Genomic DNA, 12,001 nt, shown 5'->3' on the forward strand with positions numbered 1-12,001 from the left:
GTCGAGCCCTGAGCTGCTGGGCTGGGGTGGAGGAGAGAAGGAGGAGGGGGGCTGTAGCGCATGGAGTCTGAGTTCTGGGGAGGTAGACCCAAGGTCTCCAGGGGTGGAGGGGCACAGCTGGTGGGGACGAGATCCTGAGGTAGAAGCCAGGAGAAGGAAAGGATGACAGAGGATCAGAGGCAGCGTTGGAAGAGACAAAGGAAAAGAGTAGAGAGGGAGGGAAGGAGGAGGGGGAGGGTGAAGGAAGCAAGAGAAATAGCGGCTCAGCCTTGCGGAAGGAAAACAGAGGAAGCATAGCCGCCGGGGATGGGGTAGGGAGTATGAGTGGGGACCTAACTCCAGGCCCTGGACCCCAAGGTTGGCAAAATGTCCCTACATCAGGCTTTCCTCTCCCTTCCCTGGCATCACAAGGGCATGTCCTTCTGCCACACTTGAGCCAGTTGGCCAAGAACCTCCTGAACTGAGGTGGCAGTGGAGGTGGGGTGTGAGATGTCCTTTTCATCTTTCCTGGATTCTTCCAGTCAATAGACCTTTGAATGGCATTCCTTTCACCATTGACCTCTGGGCAATTTGGCCCCTTTCTCTATCAGAAAGGAGAGGAAGTGTCAGGGTAGAATTCAGGGGAGAGACACCCTTGTTCTAGAAAGATCTCCAGAGAGTAAGATGCTGCAGTCTCCTGCTAGCAGCTACCATATGGCCAGGAAAGCAGGTTAGGCCTTCTCTAACCTTAATCCCATTTGCTGCATATCACACACACACACACACACACACACACTCACACACACTCAGATGACACACTTCCATCCCCAGTGGCTAAGGAGGTCACTGCCAGATTCCACATTGCCAGGCTCTCCGTGCACATCTGGGTTTCCCTGTGTCAACAGAAACATGCTCAGATTTCCAAGTTCATTGGTCCATTGCCATGGAAACATTCAGCCTCCTAGAACTAGGCACAGGGCCTGACCCCTGTGGTGCAGGGTAGGAGAGGAGAGATGGAGAGTGACAAACAGAATGTGGGGGAGGAGGCTGGGGAGACACATCTGGGTATATGTGACCCCTTGCTGTCTCGTCCCCTGGGACCACCTACCCTCTCCCCTCTGCCTCAATAGATCTCTCTAGGCCAGGGGAGTGGGGAAGAGAAGTCATAACAGGTGTATGGCTAGAGCTATGTGGAGAGTGCTTGATCATTGCCTGGATTCCCACTGGGCATTAAGAGAGTTTAGCTCTGGAGTGGGGGCTGAGGTCTAGCCCTGTGACCCATGCCCAGACCATCTTGGGGACACTGGGCAGCCCTCCAGGCCGGAGGTCCCTGGCTAAAATGGCCTCAGGCCTGAAGCTGCTTCAGCTGGCTCCCCCTCCCTTTCTTGTGTGTGCCCCACACCCAAAGAACCTGCTTAAAATGGGATGTCCAGGCTGTGATGTCAGAGGAAAGGTAGCTGCCGCTCCAGCCTATGCCAGCTCTTCCTTGACCGGTAGAGCTGAGCCCAGCCTTGCTCAGCCTGGAGGAAAGGGTGTTAGGTAGAGGAAGGAGGGGCTCTGGGGGCTCTGGTCCCCATATATGTGGCATTCTGGATAATAGGGAGAGACTGTTTCCAGGCCTAAAGGTACTGCTGGCTTCCCCACTGCCTTAAATATCAGCCAGTACGTGATCATCTCCCTCACAAATTCCCCCCAGTTTTTCGCTCTCTGAGCTGGGTCAGGCCTGCATGGGGGAGGAGAGCACCTCAAGTCTTAGAGCCATTTGGTTTCTACCTGAGAGCTTGCCGCTTATCTAGGCTGCAGGCAGCGATGGGTGGGAGGGATGCCTGCAAGGAGGAAAAGAGCCCACTAGATGGCGCAGCTCGCTCCCACTGTGGGATTCTCTGGCCCTTGCCGGGGACAGTCTTACATTCAGCAGTCAGTCTGCTGAGTAGGATGCTTTATACCCCACTCCCTGGAGTTGGAGGTTCATGAAGAAAGCATCCTTGTGGGTAGATAGGACAGCTGTGGATTCTCAATCACTTCCTAACCCCAGTTTGTGTGCACAGGAGATGGTCAGACCCAGTGGGCAGGTACTCCCTTTGGGCGAGGATCGGGCACCTCCTGGGAGCAGGGAAATTGCCAAGCTGAACCTGGGAGGGCCCTACAGCCCAAGGAACCCAACCTGGGCTCTGAAATGGCATCTAGAGAGGATGCTGGAGCTGATTTCAGGGTCAGGTCTGGAGAGGGACCCAAGAGGTGGCAAGGGGTAGGGAATTTGGGAGGGACGGGTTGGGCGGGAGAGAGGAACGCTAACCTAGCTGCAGGATTCCCTGGATATGATCTCCTTGATGGCCACAGTGGCAGTCCCAGGCCTGCCCCCAGGTGTCCCTGTCCCCTTCCCCTTCCCTTATTTTCATCTGGGGTACTGTAGGGATGAAAAAGGAGACAAAGACCCTAATCTCCAAACCCTGGAATCCCAAAGTACTTTTCCAGCAGCCAGGGCCGAGACTCCTCAATGACCTACCTTTGCCTGACTTCTTTCCCAGACTGACCCCACCAGCCCTGAATACCTAATGTATTACCCTCTCCTTTTGCCCCAGCCAGATGAGTGATCAATAAATAATGCTGCTTGAAATACTAATGGCAAGTTTTACACCAGCATCCCTTAGCTGTGCCTGTCACTGGGAAACTCGCTAGAGAGCTGACAGAAATGCATGGCCCCCCAGAGAGCTCTCTCCTTTTCCCGTCAAGAGAAGGTCTTTCTTTGCCAAGATTTCGATCTGTTCCTATCTCAGCCAGATCATGATTCATTGCCATTTGGTTAGAAGAGGACAGGTCCCCCAGAGACCAACTCAGCCAGCCTCCCAGGAAAGGATGGAGTAAGTTAAACCAAGCAGAGACCCTTCTTGATGCCTTTGTTTCCTCTGATGCCACTGAGATCCCATTTCCTCTCTTCTATGTCCATCTTGGACCTGCCAGGTCCAGCTTTCTGAGTGGTGACTCAGGAGGAGATCTGAGGCTTCCCTCCTCCCCCTGCCTCAACTATTTAGAGCCTGAGCAGAAGGGACTCACGTGCTCCCAGACTTCTCTGGCCCAGTCATTCTCATCTGGCTCTGTTCTCCCTGGAAGAAGAGGACGAGGAGGAGATGGGAGCTCTTGGCCCTCTTGAGCCCACCTGGTGGGCTCCCGGGGCCAGCGTCCTCCTTTGGGGAAGCCAGGCCCACTCAAATCTTTGAACACGCAGTGCCTTCTGCCCGAGCGCTCTTGGTCTCCTGCTTCACTTGGTCAGCTCCTGCATGTGCTCCAATTCTCAGCTTAGATGTGACACCACACTCAGTCCAGGCCCCTGTGGCCTTCTGTTCTCTTCCCTGACAGCATACATCACCCTGTTTCCCCACTGGACTGAAAGCCAGGGCATAGGTGATGGGTCTACCTGGTCCACCAGCATCTAGTACAGGGCCTGGCACACTATAAGAACTCAGCACATTTTTCTGGAATGTTCGAATGATATCCATGCAGTATTCTTCTGCTCCTGGAAAAACACCAACCTTCCAACCTCAGCATCTCTCTGCTGACCTGTCTGCCTGCACCTGAGGATGGGTGTCTGCATTAAACAGCGGCTGCCCAGATCACCTACCCTCGCCTGGACTCCCCCCCCGCATGTGCTCATGCTCACTTGCTCTGCTTTTCTCTCCCTCACACACACAGATGGGAGTCAGCTTTCCAGCCACATTCAGTTCTCACTTTAATTCAAAAGCTAAATTGGGAAGAAGAGCAGCTTCACACTCCCAATTTAGCCTGGGAGAGAAAAAGGGAGACAGCCTGGATGTTGCCAGGGAAAGGAGAAAGTCTGGGTCTGGGGTGGGTAGTGGTGGCAAAAGTACCCAGAGCCCAGGAGAAGACCGTGAGACCCCTGCCACCCAGCTCCTAAAAATAAACCATCCAGAGTTATGACCCCGAAGTGACCCCTGTAAAGCCTCTTTCTAATACCAGTGCAGCCATTCTGGGCATTACCCCAGTCTAGGGGTGGGATTAGAGGAGGTAGAAGAGACTTGAGTTAAGAAAACTATCCAAAGAGGGAGATGCTGCTGCTTTGGTCATTGGTAGTAGGGAACCAGAAAATCCTTCTTAAATCTAACTTGAATCCCTCTGGTAATTGCTGAGATGAGATGAATGATGAATAGAAACAGAATCCATAAACAGATACTTGCTCACTAATATTCATTATTCACAATAGTCAAAAGGTAGAAACAACCCCAATGTCCATCAACAGATGAGAGGATAAACAAAACAAAATGTGGTACATACATACAATGGGATATTATTCAGCCTTAGAAAGAAATGAAATTCCGATGCATGCTACAACACGGATGAACGCTGAAAACATTATGCTAAGCCGGGCATCAAAGGACAAATATTATGGACAAATATCTTCACTTACATGAGGTACCTAGAAGAGGCAAATTTAGAGAGACAAAAACTACAACAGAGGTTACCAGGGGCCAGAGGGGAGGGAACAGGATGGGGAATTACTGTTTCATGGGTACAGAGTTTCTGTTTGGGATGATAAAAAAAGTTCTGCATATGGATACTGGTGATGGTTGCACAACATTGCAAATGTACTTAATGCCACTGAATAGGACACTTAAAATGGTAAATTTTATGTTATGTATATTTTACTGCAATATATTTTGGAAAAAAACAATGAGTCCGATGTCAGCCTAAAGACATCGTCATCCTGCCATGATGGCTCTCTCTGTGGCTTGACCAGAGGGAAACTGGGTCCTTTCAGTTCCAAAGATCCCCTCCCTTTGCTGATAGGAACAGAAGTGCAGCTTCTGCCCAAGTGAAGCTCTTCTCCCTGGTTCTGGGTGCCAGCTTCCTCTTCAGTCACTCATTTTGACTTTGCCCTAAAACAGCATTCCTCATAATATGGGTAGACCAGATAGGGTGATGACTAGAGGAGGAAAAAGAGAGGACTCTTCCATCCAGCCTCTCTAACTATCCTATTGCCTCCATACCATGGGAAATGGATGCACTTTGGGCTGAGATGCCTGTCAGTAAATGTGGGTGTCAGTTTTTCTTGCTCTCTGCCTCTGACTCGGCGGCCCCTGAAGAGAGTCTCTGTGATAGCTGGTGCTGATGCACCCAGACCTCACCCTCTCTCCTGGATGATTGCATGGTTTCCTGGCTGGTCTCACCACCATTCCTCCCCCACCCAGCCTCCTGGAATTATTTTAAAATGGTGAGTCGGCTCTCTGACTGACTGGGAACCACGTCAGTGGGTGGGAGCTGGATTAGGGGCTCCCACAGTCATTGTGCTTCCCCCATGATAGCACATATCACACTGTTAAAATTGCTTGTTTACTTGTCTGTCTCCCTTACTGGGCTATGACCTGCAAAAAAGGGAGAACCCTCCTTACTTCTCCTTATATCTTTAATGCCTAGAGTGGAGCAGATATGTGATAAGTAATCGTTGAATGAATGAAGTGAAATGATGTGTTCACGTGTCTGCTTCCCCTATTTGATTTGACTCAAGAACCCCGGTAAGATGAAAGCTTTGTCTGATTCATTCTGGGGCCCCAGAAAACAGTTCTTGGGATGAGCTGGGGTTCAGCTAGAGGGTTCTAGACTGTCTGGATTGGAATCCTGGCTCTACCACTGCCGGGCTCTCTGACCTTGAGCAAGTCGCCTGCCCTCTCTGAACCTGTTTCCTCTTCAGTGAAATGGGGATGAGAATGGAACCTACTTCATAAGGCATTGTGAGGACAAATGCCTGTCAAGTGTTTAGCACGGAGGCTGTCACATCGTAAATGTGTCTTGGGGGTGGGGTGAGGATAGAGAATGCATCTAGAGATTAAGGAAAGTCAGAGGAAACGAGCACCACCACCGATTTCAGCATCCTGGTGTTTAGAGGGAGGGGACGGTGAGGCCAGTACCAGAGTGGGGTAACCCCAGGGGCTACCTGTCCCCGCTCCCTGCCCTCCCCCCAGGTCTGCAGAGTCCAAGCTCACCCACCACGAAGCTGAGCAGCCCTGGCGCTGGGTGGTGGTGAGGGGCCAGAAATAACCGCAGTTGCTATTCCTGCCTTTCTGGGCTGGATGGGAACGCTGCCTTTCTAATCTAAAGGCTGCTCTAGACTTCCTGCACATCAGTGGGCTCTTATGTAACACTCCCCTCCCTCTGCCTGCCCAACGAGCTTCCAGAGATTTCTGCAGCCAGCTTTGCTGCACACTCAGCTGGGGGTGGGGGGAGCAAGGAAGCCACCGCAGGATGGATTGTCCTCTAAGCCCAGGATCTTGCTGGCCCTGAGCCTGGGAGAGGGGCCACTCAGCACGGGGCAGAGGGACTGATGTCCAGGGACAGCGGCCTCTTTCTGCATCTGCAGGATACTCTGGGGCAGAGAGGACCAGGAGAGCAGGCCTAAACGATAAAGGTCGTCTATCTTGACCCACTCCCTCCCTCTTCCCTCAATGGCCCCTCTGAGCCACCTCCGTGACTTCCACTTCAGGCCTTACCTAACTTTGTCCGGCACATGACCCCTCAGGCAGACTCTGAGGACAGCAGCCCAGACCCCAACTCTCGCAGGCAGACCCCCACCTGGGCCAGTCCTCCATGGGCTCTTCCCTGCAGCCCTGGATGCCATCTGGAGGGCGCATGCCAGGCACCTCTTCAGAGCCCAGTGGACCCCCCTCTTCCTCAGGCCTCAGCATCACTCTGCATGGGCCTATCACAGAACTTGCCCTTCTCCACCTATCCTAGGGCTCAGGGTCTCCTCTGGCACCTGGTTTCCTGTCTGTAATTGGAGAAGATGAGATGGTTTCACTCTACAACACTCTGGGATGATTCTCTCTCATTTCCCCCCTTCCTCCATGTCTCCACTTCTCCCCACCCTCTCAGTGCACCCTCTGTCCCACCCCATACCTGGCCTCTTCAGGTTTCTTCTCTCTGCACCCAAAGACCCTCCCTGGGGTGGGAGCAGAGCTACCCCCAGACCCATTGAAGGCCAGGCCCTCCACGTTTCCAGCAGAGCCGATCAGCCATCGGAAAGTGTGACAGGCACCCCAGACAGAACCAAAGCAAGAGTCACTTCCTGAGCCCTGGGCGGGCCACAGTGGTGGCAAACCACGATCTGAGCAGCACATGTGGGTGCTGACGTAGCCTGGGGCTGGGGAGGAGGAAGCGGCAATGGAAAAAGGGGCTTATTTTACTCCGAGAGCTGCAGCCTGCTCAACCCTGGGTCAGGCATGATGGTTCCCACTGGCTTTCTCCTGCAGCCTCAGCTGCCCTGGACCAGCTCAGTTCTGCTCTCACCTCTGCCTCTTCCTCTTCTCTGGTTTGCAAGGAAGGTCTGAGCACAGATAGCAGCTCAGACCTGCATACCCTCTGAGGGCCTCTCAAGTTTTCCAGGGTTTTTGGCATCAGTCACCCAGCAGGCAAGGTCTGAGAGTCCCAGACTCATCCCCGAGCCCCCCTGAGGCCCCAATGACACGCGGGCCAGGGTGCTCAGGGCCTTCCTTCTCCCAACCTGGTTTCCTTTAGGCCCCAGACCTGTTGTCCCATCTGGGTTGTTGGTCACAAGTTGGGTGCTCACAAACCCTCCTTGGGAGGGGCCAATTCTTTTCACCATGTCTCCTCCCCTCTCTGTCCCCCCAGTCACAGCGAACAAAAGTGTACCATTGGCCAAAAGACAGACCAGAGGAGAATGGGGATAACACAGATGCTCCCAGCCCCACTGCTGAGAAGGCAGACCAGCAGTATAACCCTGTCCAGGAGGAGGCTTTCCGCCGGGCTTCTTTTTCACTCATGCCCCCTCACAGCGAGCGCGAAGGTGGGCAGTGTGTAGGGGCTCTGAGCCAGCTGTTGTCACTGTTTCTGGGTGGAAGCTGCCTTCCAGGGACATATACCGTGGAGTCAGGACAGAGTTGAAAAGGCCACCTCCTCCTTAGCACTGTGTCTGATACACGTAATGGCCAATAAACCTCTTTTTAAAAGAATGAATGTTTTATTCATCTGTATCTCCTACTACTTCCCAATAGGAACGCTTTCTACTCCAGCGCATTTTTTCTAGACAGACCACACATGGACTCTCCTGGCCAACGCCCCCCTCCCCAACCCCGGCCTGAAAGTGCCTCTCATCTCCTCACCACAAAGTTTGTTCCTCATCATGTTCTTTCTCCTCCAAAATATCATCCTTGTCCTTTTCCCAGCCCCCTATCCTCTATGTTCTGTAGCGTAACTGACTTCTGGTGGCTAACAGGGCTGCTGCCTATTCTTAATTCTCTTGTAACATGGAATCCAGGCTTGCTTCTACCCAACTGTAAGCTTCTCAGTGGCAGGGGCCTATGTGTTAGGCCTTATTCCCAGGCCTTGCCCACAGAAAGTCCTCAAAAAAGTTTTTTGTTGTTGTGTATAATGGGTGTATTAATCAGAACCTGCTGGGTTGTAACAGAAACTGAAATAAGTTTTATTAAATAAAAAAGGAATACACTGACCTGTGTAACTAAAAGGCTCAGGCTGTATCCAGAGACTTACTCTCTATGTGTGAATCTATTTTCTAATTTTCTCTGCACTGGCTTCATTCTCAGGTAAGCTCTCCAGTCCTGATGGCAAGATGGCTTCCAGGCTTACATTCCATTGGCTTAGTACCACCTGGGTAAGAGAATTCCCCTTGTTCAAGAGTTCCAGAAAAAGTCCAAGAAGAGATTCTCATTAGCCTGGTTTGGGTCATGTGCCCATCCTGATTCAGTGGCTATGCCTAGGGAGATGGAATGCTCCTGGACTGCTGGATGGAAGCGTCCTAGACAGATGGCCAGGCAAGGGTGACATACCCTCTCCTAGAACTAGGATGGGGTTCTCTTCCCTCAACCACATGGATTGGGGTGGCTCTCCAGAGGAAATAGCTGGCAGGGAGCACTTAGGAAAAGAAAGGTTGGACATGCAAAGCAAAAGATGTAGATTGTTAGGATTTCAAGTGCCCAGCTTCAGTGAGGACCTGAAGATACTGTAGGTCAGTTTACACATTAGAATCACAGGGGAACCGGTTTGCCCTGGCTGGGGGAGGAAGATGTGCTCTTGGAGTCTGGGCATCTCCTGAGAGACAGAAGAAGGATCCTAGGACAAAGTGCCTGCTTAGTTCTGGCCCTCATGAGCTCAGGAAGATTGTGATTCAGTTAGCCTAGGGTAAAACCTTTATTTTTCAGAGCTCCACAGTGATTCTGCTGCACAGTCAAGGTTGAAATAATTCTGCTCTAGGAAATGATGTACTACTGCTGCAAGAAGGATTCCGATTAGCTCTTCAGGACAATGTCCGCTGTGTTAGAATTGGAATGTTTCTCCTTCTCTGTACAACTTTTCAGAAAAGGGTCACTGGGGTTTGCTTGGAGGCTGAGGATGGGTGGGTGAGCTGTGGGTGACCCTGTGGGGGTCATAAATAAAAATAGCCACTGTTTACTGAATGCCAACAGCAAGGCAGGCACTGTGCTTTAGGACGTGGACAGCAGTCCACGTGAGTTTCAGTCTTCACAACAATCCTTCCATGTGGGCATCATTAACATTAGCTTTTTTTTTTTTGCGGTACGCGGGCCTCTCACTTTTGTGGCCTCTCCCGTTGCGGAGCACAGGCTCCGGATGCGCAGGCTCAGCGGCCATGGCTCACGGGCCCAGCCGCTCCGCGGCATGTGGGATCTTCCCGGACCGGGGCACGAACCCGCGTCCCCTGCATCGGCAGGCGGACTCCCAACCACTGCGCCACCAGAGAAGCCCAACGTTAGCTCTTTTTTACAGCTGAAGAAAGATACAAAAATCCTGGCCAAGGTACCCCACCAGGAAGTGGCAAAATGGGCATTCAGACACAAGACATCTGACCCTGACTGGCCTGGCCTTTCTGCCCAGCAGGAGGCCTCAGAGAGGTGCCTCACTCTTGCTCCTAATGAACAACAACTCGGTAGGCGGTGGGAGTGGACACCCACCAGGCCCTAGCATTTGGGATGGGGAGTTCAGACCTAGAGCACAGAGAGGAGGGAGCCCTGGTTCACTGCCGGATTCCTTAAGCCGGTTTTTATAAGAAAGTGTGTGTGTGTGTGTGTGTGTGTGTGTGTGTGTGTGTGTGTATGTAGGAGACAGAGGGAACCCCCCAATTTAAACCCTCCGACACCTACTTCCTGAGGCTGTTTAGGTTCAAGCAGACCCTAACCCGCCCCCTTCCCTCCCAATATCGTCAGCAAGTTCCTTCCACACACACACTTTCTGCTTTCTTTTTAAATTCAGAAAAACACCACCTCCCCTGGATTCAGAGCTAGAGCAGAAGCCTTCCCCTACCGGAATCCCAGTTCTCTTTTGGTTGCGCACTTGATTGTGGGGAGGAGGGCGGGGACGAGACAGGGAGGGCTTCCTCGTTTGCGTCCCGCTCCTGGGAGACCTGCGGGAACCATTCCAGTCTACTCCCCTCTCCTCCCACCCTCGCCCTTGGCCTGGCTCGAGGAGGGGAGTGTTATCCCGCCCGGGATTTGGGCGCCTCGGCTGTGGCGGCTCCCCAGGGACTGCAGGGGTAGCCCAGGATGCGGCGCCTGCTCAGTTCGCGCTCACTGCGTCTAAGTCTCCCCCAGCCTGGCGCAGCGCCCAGCACAGAAGCCGGGAGGGGGAGCAAGACGGCGGCGGAAGAGCCCACTCGGCCAGGGGCCGGGGGAACCGAGCTGGAGGGACCTCCAGAGGGCAGCACCAACCCGCCAAGCAGGTCCTCTCTTCGAGCCAGCCTGGGGTCCCCAGACAGTCCACAGGGAAGCCTCCTTTTCAGATTCCCACACTTCCCGCCCCACCTCCACCTGTTCTGGATAAAGGTGGGACAGTCTCCCACCAACACAGGGACCACCAGCTCGTGGTGGGAACAGCACTCAGGTCTCTCCAGAAGCAATCAGCTTACCTCGTCCAACCACCCAAACGTGGGATCTTCCCCAGAGGGACCAGAGAACAGCCTTTTGGTTCGGGTGGCACAGAGGGATCCCCAAGCTCCAGCAGCCCCACCCCACTGGCAGATGGCGGAGAAGCAGATGGCCCACTGTACCGCACAGGAAGGAACCCAGGAACCATCTGGCCGTTATTTCCTAGCCTCAGTTTCCCCTGCGACACTTGGAAAGGCACCATGCCATTGGTCGAGGCCTGGGGTCAGGGCCCCGCCTCTCCTGGGCGGCCTCTGCCCTGGCCAGCCCAGCAGCTCCTCCCCTTCGCTCCCGCCCGGCTCCCACGGTCCCAGAGGTAGGCGGGCGAGCCCTGGATCACGGTGGCAGAACCCAGGTCCTACTCGCCCTCGCCCCCGCCCAGGGCCCGGGCTTTCCCAGCCCAGTCCCCGCCGGGAGCCTCGAAGCGCATAGAGCTACGCGCCTGGAACCCTCCCAGCCTGGGCGTCCCCGGCTCTTGCGCGCGCGTAGGGCTCCCGGCTCGGAACCAGGGAGGAGGGAGGGAGGCAGGGAACAGCAAGCAGCGACCCGGAAACGCCATATAAGGAGCAGGAAGGATCCCCCGCCGGAACAACCCTTATATGGGCAGCGCCTTATTTGGAGCGCCCAGATATGGCCCGGCTGTTTCCGGCTCCGGGAGGAGGGAAGAAGGCGGAGGGAAGGGGCGGGGGCAACGCCGGGAGCTACGGAGCAGCTTCGGTCCGGGAGTCCTCAGCTGTGGCTTGAGCACTAAGCTTCCTCAAGGCCTGGGCACCCAGGGTGTGGGAACCGGCGTCGGGCCCAGGGTGCGGGATGGCAGTGCCTATGGCTCTTGGAGAGGGGGCTTCACGTCACTCCGGGTCCTCCCGGCTGGTCTTGCCATATTAGGGCTTCCTGTTTCCCATTTATGGCCATGTACGTCACGAAGGAGGTGGATCCATGTCGTTCCAGACCCTTCAAATAGAGGCGGATCCGGGGAGTCGCGAGAGATCCCAGCGCGCAGAACTCGGGGAGCCGCCGACGCCAGCTGCCGCCGCCGCTGCCACCAGCTTCCGCCGCAGGACCGGCCCCTACACCAGCCTCGGCAGCCGCGCCGCGTCTACACC

Source organism: Neophocaena asiaeorientalis, unplaced genomic scaffold (genome assembly GCF_003031525.2).
Source record: "Neophocaena asiaeorientalis asiaeorientalis breed wild unplaced genomic scaffold, Neophocaena_asiaeorientalis_V1.1 scaffold204, whole genome shotgun sequence".
NCBI lineage: Eukaryota > Metazoa > Chordata > Mammalia > Artiodactyla > Phocoenidae > Neophocaena > Neophocaena asiaeorientalis.